This window comes from Cataglyphis hispanica, chromosome 1 (assembly GCF_021464435.1).
Source record: "Cataglyphis hispanica isolate Lineage 1 chromosome 1, ULB_Chis1_1.0, whole genome shotgun sequence".
Classification (NCBI taxonomy): Eukaryota; Metazoa; Arthropoda; class Insecta; order Hymenoptera; family Formicidae; genus Cataglyphis; species Cataglyphis hispanica.
This window is the reverse complement of record NC_065954.1, coordinates 13,147,394-13,166,111: the sequence shown is the minus strand read 5'-3', so window position 1 is coordinate 13,166,111 and position 18,718 is coordinate 13,147,394. Positions and strand designations below refer to the sequence as shown.

General features: G+C 33.7%; 1 protein-coding gene and 1 long non-coding RNA gene across 3 annotated transcripts in view; one reads left to right on the top strand and one right to left on the bottom strand.

Annotated features, from left to right (window-relative positions):
• Positions 1-18,718, top strand: part of LOC126848404 (latrophilin Cirl-like) — a 398,190-nt gene that overhangs the window by 71,584 nt on the left and 307,888 nt on the right. Inside the window, exon 2 of the mRNA XM_050589334.1 lies at positions 18,636-18,682. The gene's annotated coding sequence lies outside the window, so the exon portion shown is untranslated. The remainder of the gene's footprint in view (positions 1-18,635; positions 18,683-18,718) is intronic.
• Positions 1-18,718, bottom strand: part of LOC126850882 (uncharacterized) — a 180,671-nt gene that overhangs the window by 154,905 nt on the left and 7,048 nt on the right. The window lies entirely within an intron of this gene.

Genomic DNA, 18,718 nt, shown 5'->3' with positions numbered 1-18,718 from the left:
GTTATAATCGAATTAAAAGTAAAGTTTATTTGATTATCACAAAATCTATTCGTATCCGAAAAAAATAATCGCGCAATATTAAATTTTAATGAATAATAAAAAACAAATTTCTATCACATAGCGCATTTCCACTTGATTAAAAAGCACTATAGCAAGAATACATCATACTTTACGATACGACTCGCTGAATATTTAAGTTGTTTTTTCATCATCCCTTGATTAATGCATTCTGCCCATCGATCAACGATCCGCGTATCTTTCCGCGTCCCGACGTCGGGTGTCGTGAAGTTCACGTCGTTTCTGTGCGAACGCGCACCTGTTTAACAGCGTATATTCCTCAAGACCATACACACGTCGGCACGACACCCGCCTAGTCTCGCGCAAAACTCTGAATCATCGGCGACCGGTGGCCATTTTTCAAAGTTGCCCGAGCCATGCTGTATTAATAACCAGCGGCTTCGTGCCGTGCACAAGCGGCGATAACAACGAGAACAAAGAAGTCGAAGGGGTGGATTTCAATCTGTATGCCAACGCGGGGTTACCGAGTCTCGTGATCGTGGCCCTAGGTAGCTACTCGATATTATCCCAAGCTATTAGAAGCTCTCGGCAATATATAGATCCTTTCGAATCCTCGGGGTAATCGTCGCCTGAAGCGCGTCCATGTCGCAATCGTGCTACGATTTTGCGTAATTATTTTGTCATCCGATCTTAGTTTAGACAATATCGTTGCGATTATGATTGCAATTTGACGGTAGATCGTCTACGAGACAACGAGTAATTAGTATAAATGTTTAACAATTGGTGCATGCAATTTTTAAGTTTATTGATTCTCTCGATGTTGAGTCTATTGAATGTATGCATGTTTATTTGAATATGTAACATCACTTATCATTATTCATTTTCGCTATTTAATTGTAAAATAAATATTCTTTCTCTCTTTCATTTTATCTCTCTATGTTTTTATAGCTGTTATGCAAATATATTTCATGTTATAAATGTATTGGAAAAGAGTATTTGATAGAGATTTTAAGCAAATTCAATCAAAACTTAAAAAGAAAGTTTATTAATAATTGATATGCGCAAATGTTATCATCTATAGAATGTATATATATATATATATAAAATTTATTTCAGAAAAAAAAGTATGTTTATAAAGATACAAAAAATATACAAGTCTAAAGATGTATTAATCTTGCGGATGATATACGGATACAAAACTATGATTTATTTCATGGATCCGAAATTACGAGAATATAAAACGATGGCAGCATTCACCATAGTTTTTTATTACTCGAAACATCTTTAATATTACTCAACCGTTCGGCTTACTCATCTATCTCACGGACAGGATTCCAGATCTCGCTGTCAGTTTATCCATCTGTTGTTAAGATGGATGTTACAGACGTCTATATTGAGGTCAAACAAACCATAATAGTATCGCTTTTACTCACTATACTGCATTTATTTTTGTAACCTCCTGATGGAGGATCCAACCTATGGATGTTATTTTTTGCATAAAAAAATGTTATATCTCAAAATATTGGTTTGCAAGATAAATAATATAAAATAACAACAAATTCGCTTTCTCTTATTGTTAGAAAAAGTGAGGATTTTTAAAAATCTTACTGGTGTGTCACTGTGAGAGTAATATAAATAATACAATATATTCAATAAAGTTCTTAAAGTTCTTTGAAAGATATAAGATATATATATATAAATTTCTTTATTCAAAACATGATTTTTTGCATTTTTTCATTTTATCTAAAATCAAAATTTTTTTGTCTTTTCATCTCCATAGCACAATCTCAGATAATTGTTCTCTGTGTAATAAGAAAATAAAATCAAGATTAATTCAAAATTTACGTATAATTGTAACGAGTTTTTTAATTTTTTGAAACACAATAATGCCCGGAAATGTATCTATGCAGCCTGTAGCTTGCAAGCATTTTACTGGCCTTATGCGGCGAAAACTCGCGCGCGCGCGCAACTTGCTCGTGACTTGGCCGTGAGAAGCGATTAGGCAAGGGAAAAAAATGATCAGGTATAAGGATAATGAGTGGCCGGCGAAAGGAGAATAGCAGAAGCGGCAACGCGAATGGCGCATATCGTGCCATAATTTTCGGGATAAATTAAGATTCTTCGGCTGAATAATGAAAGTTCCAAGCTAAGATACTCAAGATGCATAGGAGTGTTAGATGCTGGTGAATATTATTGAAAACATTCACTTCATATGATTCTTCTTTAATACTTTTATATATAAAAAAGTGCATGCAATTGAATTCGTTCGGAAACGGTTTTTTTTAAAATGTTAGTATATATTTTTAGAATATTAATATATATGTGTATATACAAGAGAGTTTATACTCAGACATAGTAAATACCTATTATTTATTTGTGAAATTATCACATTAAGTGATTATTATTATATTAATAAGTAAATTTATTTAAATTTGTGAATCGATGAATAATTGATTTATGTATAGGATTTAATATCAGTTTATGATATCTCATTTGTTGATTGGATAACTTAATTTATTAATTCATTATGAAATAATCCGTTTTCTAAAAATTATTTCTGAAAATTATGAGATGACATATCTTAATTTCATTTAAAAGATTTACGATAATATTATTCTGAAATCGATTCTCAATTCCATATTAATTATATTTTATCAAAAATAAACCAATCAATGTTGATAACAATTATTTAAAAGGTTATTAATTAGTTATTACTATCAACAAGAAATCATTTATGGCGCTTTATTTTAATTATAAAAAATGAATTTAATTATGAATTTCTGTATATCTATTTGAATTTCTATAGAATTATAATAAACATAAATTTCCTCAAAAACATTGTATTGAAAAAATAAATAATATTAATAATAAATTAAATATTTAAAAATAAAAATGCAACTTGAGAAAACCTTTTATAATTTAGATTAATTAGATGAAAAAAATGTCAATTTTTGTTTTATCTTAAGAAAAAATCATTTACAATACATATATTTTTAATAGCCAGCATAATAACATGCAGTAACTTTTTACACCAAGACCAGTATGAATCGCCGAAAATGATATTTGTGAATGTATTGATTCATTGGCTCATTCAAATCTTCGGCCTCGAAATAAGGAGAGAACGTGCCGCGGAATTCCGGCGACGAGACAGTCTGCAATCTTAATAATTTTCATACCATCAACGACATTCGATAATGAGCAACCGAGGGTATATTTACCGCGACGGTCCCTTTGTAACGATTGTCCATCCCCTCGGGCCTTCGACCGATAAATAACTTCCTTTTTCCAGGCCGTCGCTTTAAACCGCGACGAGGAAACGAATAGAGGAGAATCAGAGAACGCGGCGTTTTAATTTCCACCAATTAGAAATAATTGCGATTAATTATCTCGAACAAGAGAGAGTGAGAAAGAGAGGAAGAAAGAGAGAGAGAGAGAGAGAGAGAGAGAGAGAGAGAGAGAGGCAGAGCGAAAGAGAAAGATAGCATCTGTTTAAAAGACGCCGGCTGCCTAACAGAAGGAATAATTGAATCGCCCGAAGTTCCGATTTCGACAATGAGTGTTTCGTTTCACCTGAAACGAGCTTTCTTCCGCCGCCAACGTCGGCGGCGGCGGGCAAAGCTTGACGCGCTGTTGGTCTTTTGTTCCGGCGAAGCTTTCAATTAATGGCCGAAGCATGCGATCTGCCGGGGTAGCCACTGAAAATAAGGAATCTCGCGGATAAAAGAAGCCGCGATGTCTTGCTCCGTCAGCCTTTCTTCACGTCGAAGAAACGTAAAATCGTGATGATAAAATTTTTAAATTGATTAATTAAATTTAATAATTGCAAAAAACTTTTATTTGTTCTATCATGTTTGTATAGCTTAAGATTATATTATAGACATATTATTGCATTGTAATGTTTAAATGGTTTTGTAAAATTTTGTTATAGTAAAAAAAAATATAAAATCACATTTTTTTATATACAAATTATATACAAAATTATTATATCATATATTTTAATTACATCATTACTGTTAATATCTTTCCAATATAATCGTGATTTCCGTTAATTCTTTTTCAAGAAAAAATCAATGCTGAATGTAGATACACAAAAAAGAAACGCACTCTAATTCGACTAAAATCGATTGTTAAGAAAATATCGAAATACTTAAAAGCCTCTTAAAATGAATCATTGTTCTCAATAACTTTACTTGGGTTTGTAATTATGTTTTCATATTATATATATTATAACATGCTATGAATGATAATAGGCTATTGATACTTCGGTGGTATCAAAGTTTCATCAACATTTCGGAATACAACGTTGCGAGGGAAAAGTAAAGTTCTTGTATAGACATCGCGATGTACATTGCGTGTACTTCTATATACGTATAAATTCACTCAGGACGCTTCGGCGCGCAGAATGCTGGAATACGCGCATGGGAATAAATCAGGTGCCTATTGATTTTGAGCCATACAATCTGTTTCCCAGTCCGCTACCTCTCGGCTGCTACTATGGGAATATCGAAGATGCCACCGCCGTATTTCTCGCCCGATTCGCAACGAAGGGTGTCGATTTTAGATTTTACAGACCGCTTCGCCGCGTTCGGGCAGATCCAGCAATCCTCGATATTGAAACGCTATGTTAGCTGACTATAGTTTTCAAGCGATTCAATACTTTCAGGCTAATTTCGCGTGAGCCATTTTCAGCAATATTTGATGACTTAGGAAATAAATAAAAGTTTGCGTAAACGAGTGATACAATATTATATATATATAATGCACTTTATTATCAGAATATTTTATTGCCAATTCACTACATTATTAGTGTTTAGTGCAAAATATATATTATATTTAGTTGTTAAATAGACATAGAAGGAAACAGAATGATATATATAGGATAAGAAAAAACACATATATAAATTTAATATCGATGCCTAATTTCGAAGTCAAGTATGAGCGAAGCATAAGATGAGTAGAGAAGATAGAGCCATTTTGACAAATCGACTTTATGAATATTAATACTGCGATAGGTGTGGAAAGACATATTGTAATAATTATGCATTCCATATGCCATGGCGGAAATATAGAGAAAAGAGCAAAGAACGAAGGAGAGAATTACCATGCGATGAAAATTATTCTCATCGCGTAGATACAAACGGTAGATAAATCGATATATGCTATTAAAAATTATTTCGACAGAATTTATTGCCAAACTGGATTTAAATCAATATTTCGAGAGAGTATCGGTAACAAAAGATTAAAAATATAATTCGTGTATTGTAAATTTTAATTATTACAATAACTTACTAAAAGAAGAAAATAACTTTCGCCGATTTTTTTAATGCTTACATTTTACAATGAATATCAAAATTCATCTTAATCTTACATGTAAAAACATTTATCACTGTTTCCATTAATGTCATATATGAACGAATTATCCACATTAATATTAAAATTTCGATACAGGTTATATGTTTTAAAATACTTAGATTTCCCTTATAACACGTTCGCTCCCAATCAGAGATAATCGTTATAATTCAACAGATAGAGATCGTTGAGAATTGAAATGCTCGATAATAAATCCCTTGCGCTTTATTCAAGCGTTTATAAAAATTTAATTCGCTTCCATCGTCTACTTGAAGGATTTATCAATTTTTTCTGCTATGCTACCGCGCGCACGATCACCTTACTAGTAGAATCGCCATGATTGTTATTACATGATTACGGTGTAACGGGGAAATCGATGAGCGCTCCTCGGCGATCGATAATAAAATCCCAAACGAGTATTTCTGCCCCCTTGATCGCCGCGCAAGATTATCCTCGTGATACATATATTCCCGTAATATATACAAGTATTACTTTATTTCATTTCATAGCTAATTATAAGACTGCGAAGTAATGCTTGGAAAATAAAATCCGCAGATTTTTTATGTTTTATTTACATATATAACTATATACATAAATGTCAAAATATCTATGTTTCAAATTTACAAACATTTCACAAACTTGTTGCGGCTAACTAAGACTATACATATATCAAAATCTGAATCTGTAAGCTACACAAAAGCAATTCACAAGTTGAACTTAACATTGACCAATACGTTAAAGTGCTAGTAGAAACAACAATATTAACTTAGCACTATAATGTTTAGCACTATAATGCTTAATACTATAATATTTGGCATTATGTAACAAACATTTTAATATTTAGTATTTAGTTATAGTAGAATAATTTTTCGAATAATTACATATATGTATAACGATTTCACACATATTAAAATTATCAAAATATAAATTTAAGAAATAATAGAAAATAAAATTTTTTACTTGAAGAAAGTATATCTCGTAATCAAAGTAATCAAAGTTTATTTAAATACAAAAATATATATTTATAAGACAAAAATTTTAAAAATATCTTTGAATTAAATAAAAGATAAAATTTGATAATCTTCATTTTCTTTAGTCAGACATTAAAAGAATAACATGTATTAATATTTCTCAACACAAAAGATACATAGCGTAACGAAAACTTATATGAATGCTTTTATCGTTTCGTGAAATACTTATATTAGGAAATACCATAGCAGAAAAATCGATATCTAGGTCTGTAAAAAGTATGTTACGATATCAAGAGAGCTACTTGAATTTATCAATTTAAACTCATCATTACCCGTCGACGCAACCACAGTAACAACGACGATGACGACGACGCGACGGCGACAGGATGACACAACGGGCACAAAGGACGAAGGTGTCGAAAAAGAGGCGAGTAGGAAGGGCCGGAGCCTCTCGGATTCCACGACCTCGGCTGCACCGGCAGATGCAGCGGATCTACGTACGTCCGCACGTATGCCGCATACAACGTCGCGCCGGTGCAGCCGAGGGGAAGAATAAGGTAGGCGTGTCGCGGCCGCGTTACGTGCGTGCATGTACACGACAAAGAGAGATACGCAGGCATAAGCCGGCTTATTACGCGTCGCCGCGGGTTACAAACACGCCGAATAATGGCCGTGGCTTCGTGCGGCGGAGCGGGTGAGATATATGTGTGTATGTGTGTGTGTGTGTGTGTGTGTGTGTACGCTCCGGTATCGTATTAAATTATAATAATTCCGGCGCGAATTATTAGACCGACCGGGAGGAGAAGAGAAAGAGAAAAGCGTACCAGGGGCTCGGCTGGCTGGTTACGCACTTTCTACGTACCGTCGCGGTACCATGTTGCGGCCCAGGTGCGTCGCGCCGGGAGTTCCCCAACGTTTGTTAACAAATATTTTAAGCCGTAATCAGACACCCCCGTTGACTATGTGAGTCGTCGATGGGATTGTGCCATCAAAAGAAATCGACGGATAGAATTTTCAAAAAATATTTTATCGGATGGAGCATGAATGTGAATTCTTTATTTATTTACATGATAATTAACAAACAAAAAAAAAAACGTTTTTTAATATTTTCGAAATTTTTCGATGAAAAAAAAATTTAAGTAATAAAATTTATAAATATAAATTTTAGAATTTTGAGATTTTACATTACACTAAAAAAATATATATTGTATAGCCTCAAGATTCAAATATCTTTCATTTCTGCTAAAAACTTTCTATGAAAGATAGAATTAATCATATAAACATTATATAACATAATGGTGAAAATATTCTCAGTTTTAAACTTTAAAAAAAATGTTCTCTTTCCTCTTTCGTTTTGCTTTGTAAATAAATAAATAAATTCTCTAAATTATATATATATATATATATGTATATAAAAATAAAACTGTCTCTTTAATGCAAATAGATTCTCTTCGAAAAAAATATCTTCGTATGGCCAAAGGCTAAATGATAATTTCTGGAAAATATGAAAACAAAAATTTCCGCGCAGTGCAAGATGATTCATTATTAATGCTCTAACATTCGCTTCGAGAGAAACCTATTACCGCTATTTCGTTTCTATTGCATAATGCATTTTGCTCGCAAGATGATGTTACATTCGGCGAACACGCAGCGTGCTATACGTCGCGATAATTCTCCGAATTAAATTGCAAATGCCGACGTATTCCCAAGCAGCGTGATATATGGCAACGGGTTAATTTGATTCATCTAGGTTGTAAATATATCTTTCTTCCGACCAACCCGCCCTGCACACTTCTGCGCGATTAACAATGCACATGCGGTAGATGAAAGCGCATGCATACACACATCCGCAACAAAATATTACATGAATTATAAACTGGTGTATATCATTATTCTCCGCCAACTCGCAAACGTCAATCAACAAATTTTTATCGATTGTAATTTTATTCAGCTAAAATTAGTTGACATTTTTTTTAAAAACAAAGTTAATTGTTGATATATAAAAATTAATAAATAATTAAATATATACAAAAATAATTGTACTTATTTGTATTATTTACGAAGATTTTATGATCACACACAAATTTAGAATACGAATAAAATGATCATTCTCGCGTTTAAAAAATATGTTTGTTAAAACTGCGACGAACTTAGAAGGCCTAATTACACCGTCGAACGCGAAGAAATCGAGAACCCCGATATACTTGCTGACGATCGAGTTTCCGTATCTTTCGTGTCGGGGGAATAGCTACCAGGAGCCAATTATGGTTTCCTTCGTCATTGTCGAGCTCGAAGAGGCTCGCATTACCAGTGCGGGGAGGAACGGCTCAAGAAAAACGCGATAGCGAGAATGCGTCTCGTATACTTGCGGAGGGTTGAAACTATTTCGTGCGGGCATTGTGTCCGATGACGAGTATGACAGGCACGTAAACGACGCGTTTCCGGTCTACGACACACCGACAGATGCTGATACGCATACGTCTCTATGGGGTCTGGTAAGAGCTACGAGCGAGGGACGGACGAGGTAGGCGTGCCGGCAATAGGCACGTATACTTTATACTTATGAAGATATAGCGGAATTAATAAGGTTGCAGCGTTATATTACAGGGATCGAGAATGCGACACGGTTAGTGTCCGTCCTGATACTTCTCTCTTTGTTCGTTTATATGATTTTTATTTATCTCTTTCTATATTTATGTTTATCAATATAATTTGCCCCCCCCCCTCCCCTCCCCTCCACTCCCTCCATTCGTATTTTCCTAATGCTTTATTTCAATATCTGTTGACAAATGGAAATGCAGGATATGTAGCCAAATTAGAAAAATATGTTTGTAAATATAATAAATAAATTAAATAATCATATTTATATGTCACTGTATAACCTATTATAAAATTATTACTATAGGTAACAGTACAAAAAAGTTAGATTCTCTTTTTAACAAACGTAATTTATGATTTTTTAATATTTTATAAACAGTATCTACAGAGAATTATTTATTCTAATAATTGATATTATTTTTCATGTATGTATACTTTTGTAAAACATATTGTTACAACTCAAAAATAAAGATAAATTAAAAAATAATGTTTATATAACATTCCTAATTTGAAATAACCTTTTGCATGAGATGTGAAAATCTCTTATATTTCTTTTCCCAGTATTCCATAAAATGCTTTTACGGTTTACTAACATTTTAATGTTAATTGACTTTTGCAAATTAACTTGTACTTGATAAAGTATAGTGGGTTTATACAGTCATAATATATGATTATACTGGTCTATTATAAAGTACTATTATTCTGTACAATGTAAAATAAAATATAATTAAAAATTTTTACGATCTATATGTAAGCGACTTCAAGAATTGTTGATCTTATTACTTACACGATTTACACAAAACAATGGAGTGATAAAATAGCATTTAAATAGAAGAAAATTAAATTAAATATCCCATTCTACTAAAAATTAAAAAAAATACATAATTTTTCATTCTCAGGAAAATCTCCTTGCAACGAATTATACATCCTAAGCAATTTGATAATAATGAATAATATAATCAATAATTAACAGAATTTAAACAGTTAAATAATGTTACAAATTAAATGTAGCTAACGCGCGTGTACAGTACGTAGATGCTACAATTTGAAGGATAAGTATTGTATTAATTATATCAACGATTAAAAAAATAGTATTTGTGTCAAATGTTTAAAAAAAGAAATTAGCGACCATTAGTTTCAGAAGCGTTGAGAAACGTGAGAAAGAATCAATCCGGTCCGATAATGTGGATGACCGACGATGCGTCAATATTGAAACATCGGAGAAACGTTGTGTGCAAGCGTGAAGCGGTCATGTACCGTTTTGAGACTGACAACAGGACCGATAAAACTTTATCGTCCATTCCTGAGAGCGACGTCCGAGAAAGAAATATCAATGAAAGAGAATCGGACAAGAGCTTTCCCACAAAACATACAACGTTACTCTCTTAAATCGTACTGTCAACAACACGAAATTTCGTTTTGCATTCGAGACGCTGAAAATTGAAAAGATTTCTGGTAACTAGCGAATTATTAGAGATTTGCTAGTTCGCGAACATGAATTTAGTTTCCAGATTTATCATACTAACAAGCTTTTAAGTAGGTAAGATCACGAACTTAAGACTTCGAGATTTATTATACTAGAAAGGTTTTTACTATAATATCTCTCTGATTAATAGGCTCATCTTGAGATTTATTACTTCCGGAAAGATTTCAGTAAGTAAATTTACGAGTATAAATTCGGAATTTTGTAAATTTACGCGATTACAAATCTTTAAATACATGACTTCATGATCATAAATTTTTTATTCTGCAATTTGTTAATTTTAATATGATTTATCCTTAATTTATTATTATATATAAAAAGAATTTTAATTCATATTTCCAATTAGTATCTAAATTCTCTCAGAGAAAGATTTTTTCAAATATATGTACTAATTTATGAGATAAAGTTGAGAGAGAAAGAGGGAGATAATATAGAAATATTCTCTCTTTGTAAATATAATTTATAATATTCTATATAAGAAAATGTGTTAATGTATTATTATACATTAATATTATATACATTATAGTTCGTTTTAATAACTCTGACAATAGCATTAAGAACAGTTCAATGCTTGCAGATTATCAAAAATTAATAAGTAATAAAAAAAATATTGTTTGTAATAAAGTAATGTCATAATTAATGCACATTTATCTGATTCTCGTCGAAAAGTTACCCGTTGTTCAATAATTTCACAAACAAATATCGGTATGAAACCGTTAAAATCATCGTTACTGAAATAGAAAAGATCGATCAGCCAATACTCGATATCAACGATATCAAGTTATCTCGATGAATACCGTGAAGATGAGGTCACCTCGTGACTGCAGCTGCAGCAGATAATTATATTGTTCAAAGCTGAACAAATAATTCTTCCGCGTCGTTTCCTAAATCTTTATACAAAATATTCCTAAAAAGCGATAACTGGAAGCTTTACTATCGAAACAAAGTTCTTTATAATTGCCGTTCTTTGTATCAAATTAAAAAATTTTTATTTCTGTAAACTTGATATATGATGGTCATTTGAAGTAGTGACATTATAAGTATAAATAAGATATTAAAATATATAAGTAAGATATTAAAGATTGTCGCTATATAATTTTTATAAACTCGTGTTTATCTTCACCGTTCGTCTCTATATTTAATACTCAGCATTTCCTAATGCTGTCATCAGGGAACGATTTCGATTATCGGCAAAAATACGTAGCGGATGCGAGGAGCGAATTTTCGATATTGAAGAAATTTCGTGGCAAAAGAGGAAAAGAGATATGAGTTGATTTCAAATCAAGATAATACTGAAAACAAACGATACAGTTGCACGTTTCGCAATGAAAATAAATCAAGTCCAGGTTGGACCGACAGGGGAATGATTTTCCTCTCTCTTTTTCTTTTCCTCCATCTCTCGCATTAATAAAACACGAATGAGCAGCGAGGAATAATAATACGATTGACAGAATTATGGTTAATTGACATCTATCGATCGTTTACGATAATAGGCCAATTAAAAATTAGTGCTCTTGTCGGTTGTTTACGTCGCGCTGACGATTGCATTCACGCTCTCATATATGCAGTTTGCACACGACGTCGCGCTACCAAATTTACGAAAATTCCGACGGCAGTCGCATTTACGATGCAAAATAATGCGTTGAAATTCCGAAACGGACTGTCAGCCGCGGCTGTAATTCGGCTGGTGATTTTTTTGTTTCCCCCCGAAAGTTATACAATACCAATGAACAAAAAAATTGAGAATATTTAAATGTCTTTTAGTCAAAGGATTCTCTCTCTTACTTTCCTATTACTAAATTTTATAAAAAATTTTATTAATATAAATTCTTATAATCTATTAATATTAAATTAATCAAAAACAATTATAATTGGAGATGGAGGAGATAATTTGAATTGTTAATTTGAAAGGCATAATGCCTTATTTTTATTTTTATGTATAATAATATAATCACATATGTTGAATTCTTCTAAAATCATTCTACAATTCAAATTACTTCCATTTCAAATTAACAATCCAAATTAACTCCTCCATCTGAAATAATTATAATTATTTTTAATTATTCTTCTTTAATATAAAAACATATCACGTAATATATAAAGCAAATTATCATTTAAAAGTTTTCCCAAATGAAGCGGTTTATTTAGTTAGAACAATGGCTTTTTATCGTGCTTTTATCATGCGCCACGATACTAACGGCTGATTCTTATTTTACATAAAAAAGAAGCGCCTCCTGAACGATGCATGCACGTGGACGCATATTTCTTTTACGGACAGTTACTGAAGACATTAAAGTCGAAGGGATTTCGATGGGTGGGCATTGCGGCGCCGCACACCGTCGCGCTAACAAGACAATCTTTATAGAAGGAAAACGTTTCCCCAGTCACCAGTTAACATCTTTGTCTCGTATTCCCTTGTCTGGTTTGTGAATATATTCATGAGGTAACCCGCGTATCGACCGGCACTCATCGAAACTTTCGAGACTACCATTCTGAATTGTAAGAGTAAAAAAACGCAGTTAACTATCGATAGTAGACACAATAATACGCAACATTTATGGCAATGCTGCAAATCAGCGCGAATTTATTTAGGGTCAATCTATCTAATAATTTTCGGGTAATCAGCAATATATTGAGGAAAAAATGAAATAAAAAAATATTGCGAAAGAAGGTAAACATCCACGGATAGTTCGATTTGAAAATTAATATTTCGAAGCAGGAACAACGAAATGACGTTTTGCGATTTAAACACAAAAAGAACAAACATCCAGTGCCTGCTTATATTCACTTTCATGCGCTTCAAATTATGACACCGGTTGTTCTCTCGTGTCAAGATATATGAATTAATCAAGAGAGAGAAATCGCTCTCATCGCGACTTCGCGGATGTGCATTATCGATACATCAGCGCGGTCTCGCTTGAACGCGTTCGTCGGCAAAGTACACCGGCGGGGCTTTAATGGAGGCTGCGTATATGCATATATAATATGTATAGCGGGAAGAGGGAGGGAGGGTCGGATGTGTTTCACAGTGCCGCATCGCCCGGACGCACAATAAACCGATGTGTATTCGAAAGGGGCTTAACTAGACGAACTATTCCTGCGCAGTTTCTATTAGTAAATCACCCGCGCACTGCATGGCATAGATAACGACCCCATAGCGCAGCGACAACGCCTCTTCGACGGAGAGAGACTTAATTAAGTATATATTAATTAAAATCGCTTCCGCACGCGCCCCCTCGCCAACATCAACTATATACACTTTACTATAATGTTTCTCTCCACTTTATTCGTCTCCCCGCTCAGTTCACTTGCATGCATGCTGTCGCATATTTGCGAAAATTAAATTTTGATCGCCACGTCTTTGGCATCAAAAGGTTCCAAATAAACATACAGAGAGAGAGAGAGAGAGAGAGAGAGAGAGAGAGAACAGAAATTTATATATATGAAATTTGTACATACATATGTTATAATAAGAAATGTAGCAAAAAATGCGGAGAAAGATTAATATCTATCCTAATTGTAAGATTTTCATGTACACGCGCGTATGTATGTCAAGAAGACTTCCCTCCATTTATAACTTTTCTAAATATAATCTTTTACATATTAAAGATTTTCAAAATACATAATATGGTTGAAAGTTCGGTTAATGTAACTGCTCCGTTGCGAAGGCTCCGAAAATAAATTTCGCGACAACGAGTCAGTCGAAGTTATTCAAGTTCGGCATATGGCCTCAAACAGACCAGTGAGTTTGAAAAGGTGTGGCAACGAAACGCCGGCGGCGATCTCAGATTTCGCGCCAATTATTCGGGCTTAATAAAAATGTACGATACGACGGACGCACATAAAGGAGAGTCAACCCGCAGCCCCCTCTCTCAAAATGCAACGTCAAGGAGACGAATCGGTGACATCGGAGAGAGGCACCCTTGTTAACGTCGTCCGTCTCCTTTTTTCGGGGCAACCCTTTCTCTTCGTGTAGTTTAAATCCGGTTAGTCGCGTCGAATAATTTACAATCTTTTTCATCGGCAAGCTCTCTCTCTAGTATTAACCTTATCAACTATAATGTTTATTTAATAAATTAAAGTATAAACTCAGTTCGTTTTACGACTCTGAAAAGATTCCGACGTTTATAATATTGTTAAATTTTTCTCACAGTATTTATCGTTAAATAAAATCAGGATATGAAAACAATTGCATGATTCTGATTTTTTATCTATAGAAAAAAAAAATATATATATATATAATAAAAATTTTGTTTATTGTTGTATGTTCACAATAATAAATTTTCTGTTCTATTCGCGTACTGTGAGCTAGACATGGGGACTTTTGATCGACCGAGACGCTTGTATGCAGCGAGCGATGTGTTCGAGTAAGTGACATTTCATGTTTCGGCTCGCAGAAGATTCGAACGGCACGCGGGACACGCTAATAGAAATATATTCGTTTGAAGGAGCACTCCCGTATACGTCCCCCTGCGCTTCGCCCGATCGTGCGTGACTATCGAGAGAAGATTCGAATTTAATCTTGCGAGAAATTGTAGAAGTAGAGGCGTGTGCAGAATGGAAGTAGATGCGTGTACGCGTATGAGTTGATATATAATAAGCAGGATATTCTGTTTGAGGGATAAACTATTATTATCTGGCAATGGGTCATGGGGGGAAGCTTCGAGATTGTAGAAAGAAAATTTGAATTTTACCTTATAAAAAATTGTTAATGTAAAAAGATGCATACGCATTATGAAAGAAAGTCACGTATACATAGGAAGACGTGATTAATATAATAAGCTAGAAAGAGAGGAAAAAAGTGCCTTAGCAATAATAAATGCACAGATGGATATTCTCATCTTGGATACTCATCAATCATATTTTCCGATTTTCCTTTTTATACTTCCGGTAAAATTTCTCGCGTCAAAGTGTCGTCGGATGCCTGCAGCGGGTATGAACAACGCAATATGAACACAATGTTCATCATATCGTTACGCCTTTTTCTGTACCGCCTGTCGACGATAAATTAAAACGTGGTCGAGTGCCACGTACGTATTTTTCACGGAGCGCGTTATCGTATATGCTTGACTCTTGTCTTTTTCTCTCTCTCTCTCTCTCTCTCTTTCTTTGCCTCTTCGTTTTGCTTCGCGTTCCATCGTCTCTTCGCCTTATCGGAGACTCTTGGATTTTAATTTCGCCTTAGGGCGACAGCTCATCCTCCGATAAATAATGACCCATAGCCTCCACACGGTCGCCGAAACGTCCTCCGCGTCGCTTTTATCAGACCAAGTTTATTATGCACTGTCTTCCACTGTTTAAATTTTCACGTATCAAAATTATCAATCAAACAATTCTCTCTGTTTTGCGTCAGTGAGAACCTTTTATACATCTTTTATTTCGGCAGCACATATTTAATGGTGGATAAAAAATAATCTTACAAAAGAAAGATAGATGTCAATGCCCTGTACATTTATGTAGCGATAAGTATAGTTTGCTTTTAGAGATATCTATCGAGTTTGTAGCATTCTTTATTAGAGAACAGCGCGCTTATTGTGAAATCAATTTATTTATATTTATATTTATTTATATATTATATATTATTATGAAATAGTTACTAATTAACAATACGCGGAGTACTAATGAGATAATAATGATAATTCAATTTATCATTATTTATTTTAAAATAATGTATTACATTCGGATGTGTGTGTGTGTGTGTGTGTGAAAATAGAAACTGTTATCATATATCAATTTTTATTTTATTATTTTACATTATTTTAAAAATAAATAATTTATTATTTTCTAAATTCTAATTCTTTAATTATGAATATTTACACATTTATTTTGTAAATAATTTAATTAATGAAATAAAAATTTAGATAACATTTTCATCTGTAAATAAAATATATTATAAATATGTATAAAACTTAATATATTGATAATTATTTTCTTAAAACAAAGAAGCCTGAAAATATACTATCGACATAAATCAGTCGAACAATTTTCTCTCGTGCGAAAAACAGCGAGTATCACGCTGTTGTAAATCACACACGCACACCAGATAACGTAACAAATTACTCGGCATCAGGTCTGATCGAGAGCAAAATGGAAACGTGGACAAAAAGGACAGCGACTGAAGGAGGGCAAGGGATCGAACACCTTTATCGAACTATCGACGAGCGTCTTATACCGATTCCTGCGCGTGTAATTTCACGCCCAAATCGCGGAAGTTATGGCAATAGGGCTGGCGATACAAGCCATAAACGGGGTTGCCTGACCGTGAACGCACGTATAAATATATAGGTCTCCGGCGGGCTCCGGGACCGGGTATTTTCTCTCTCTGGCAAGGCTTGGTCCCTTGAAAAACAAACAGTTAAAGCTAGGTGGTCCCTCATTAAGTTGGCACTACTCCTGCGTCGTTCCCCTTTAATTCGAGTCGATTCCGGTGCCGCACATAGAAAGGATCTTCAAAAGGACCTCGGATCCCTCAGGGCCCAATCACGCACGCACGCACATTCACGCGCAAGCAGGAATTATGTTCGCAAGTCGCGTGGTAGGACGAGAGTGAGATGTTAGCTATGCAGAATCAACGTGTTCAATACGTGTCACCGCCTTGATGCGCATGCTGGCTGCAGAAACATGCGCGGCCTGGGCCTGCTGCACGCACGTGTTCATATTTCACGCGTGTACGAATGTTGTAAGCATAACCGAGGATGTTAATATTACCGCAATCGATAGAACGTAAAAATAAGTTTTGCTCAACTAAACAAGCTTTCTCTAAAAGGTAGGTCGTGCCGCTTTTAGAAGGTTGTTTTCGACATTAATCTTTGAAAAATGGTAATTATTTTCGAAGATTTTAATTTTTGCCAGTGCAGTGATTCACGATAATTTGTGTACGTGAAACGCAGATTTATTTTGTCTTGAAAGAAAAAATATTTTATTTTGGATAACTCAAAGTTTTGTGAAATATAGAATAATGATAAATTAATATAAATTATTAGAAGCCAGATTTACAATTTCAGAAATAGAAAAGTATCGCCATTTATATATTGTCTTCTTAAAAAAAAATTATCTCTATAAAATTTAGCCATAATCTTTTGCATACTTGACAATATTAACCTAAATTTCTTGACTAAATAAAATATAAATCGAAACTTATAATACAAATTAGAAGTAATTAGTAAAATTAGAAATAATTTTTTATAACAAATCGTACACATCATCAAGTTAATGGCTTTTCCCTGCAAACGTCATGATTGTGGTGTAGTAATGATTATTCTCGAAGGTTCATAGCATCAAAGATTGTACGTGGTTGCCGATGTGCGCAATACTCGTAGCATAAGGAAAACGCCCGATAATGGAATTACGTATAGAGAAGGGATTAGCGAAATCCCTCGAATGCAAAAGCTTATTCTATAATCTGTACAACATGCTCGCATCTTCGATGGGACTCACGAACGAATAAACGAGCGTATCGCGCCTAGATTCGATTCGATTAATTTTCCTATTTTTCAAAGACGTTAATGTTACATTTTATATAATTTTTATTTATTTATATAAAGCGCTACGAAATTAAAATTAGAGATTGTTATTATCGATTTTTCTTCTTTTAATTTTTTCACTTTCATTTTTTTTCACTCTTCTTTCTTTTCAAATTATAAGGTTTTTAAAGTGATTAAAAATTTACTAAAGATAATATTTATAAAAAAATCAATTAAATGTAGCAATGACACTTTTTTAATTATTGTCATCGTTTTATTATCCCAATTTATTTTAGCTTCATTATCGATATCGAGCAATTGTAAGTACGAATTCTAGCGCGAAAAATGCTTACATGCTGCAAATATGCATGGAGAAAAATTATCTCTTTTCTGTCTCTTCTCGCGTTTTTTTCTTTCCAGCTATCGTACGATGCTATCTATTCGCCAATATGTTTGCCCGATCGAAGGTTTATATCTTCGCAGTACAAACGTAATATGAGCAATAAATGCAAATAACGTGATATACTGCCGTCCATGCGGTAGGATTATAATGAAATAAATACAGACGATTAAGGGAATACATTTAAATTAAACGTCGTTATTGCTCGTTGTAGCTGTAGCTCGCTAGGTCAGCGATTCGATCTTCGTGCACATACACATATACATGTTTGCATGTATGATTAACACAATGCAAGCTCAACCCACGTTACATTGTATTAATGCGTTGTTTTAATATGTTGTTTTCTGTTACAGATACGCGTCAACTTTGCGGGAAAAGGACGACAACGTGGAAAAATTACGTAAGTATACTCTGTACACACGTGTGTGTGTGGGTC